Source organism: Camelina sativa, unplaced genomic scaffold (genome assembly GCF_000633955.1).
Source record: "Camelina sativa cultivar DH55 unplaced genomic scaffold, Cs unpScaffold08658, whole genome shotgun sequence".
In the NCBI taxonomy this organism is placed as follows: Eukaryota; Viridiplantae; Streptophyta; class Magnoliopsida; order Brassicales; family Brassicaceae; genus Camelina; species Camelina sativa.
Window position 1 is genome coordinate 1 of NW_010929721.1, and position 427 is coordinate 427.

A 427-nucleotide genomic window follows, 5' to 3' on the forward strand; every position below is an offset into this window, starting at 1 on the left:
GTACTTATCTGATTGTTATTTATCTCTGTTACAATCGATAACCCCCTGGATTCGATTGTAAGATATTAAGTCATTTCAAATAACTTTGTATATCATGCTACAGATTATCTGGAATACGAGATGTTATACCGTTCGTATTATTGTGATTTAACATTTGATACCCGCAACTGTTTTCTCCAAATCCATAAAAGAAACAACAAAATATCAGCAATTTGTTAATAACAATGGAAATTATAATCAAATTTATCTTCTATAATCCAACAAACCCTCTAAATTAACCAAATTGATACAGCTTCATTATTTCAAAAATAGATTGGGGTCAAACTGTACACAACATAGATGCTGCAAATCGTGTAATTAAACATAATTAAGAAAGATTATAAAATCAGCTTACCCACATGATCGATTTGTAGAAGGAATTAACCAA

At 29.5% G+C, this 427-nt stretch overlaps 1 long non-coding RNA gene across 1 annotated transcript; it reads right to left on the reverse strand.

Moving 5' to 3' along the window:
- LOC104775099 lies at positions 1-427 on the reverse strand. Its single transcript, XR_765694.1, has 3 exons — positions 395-427; positions 130-167; positions 1-45 (listed from the first exon to the last, which is right to left on the reverse strand). It is a non-coding gene; the product is annotated as an uncharacterized LOC104775099 (long non-coding RNA).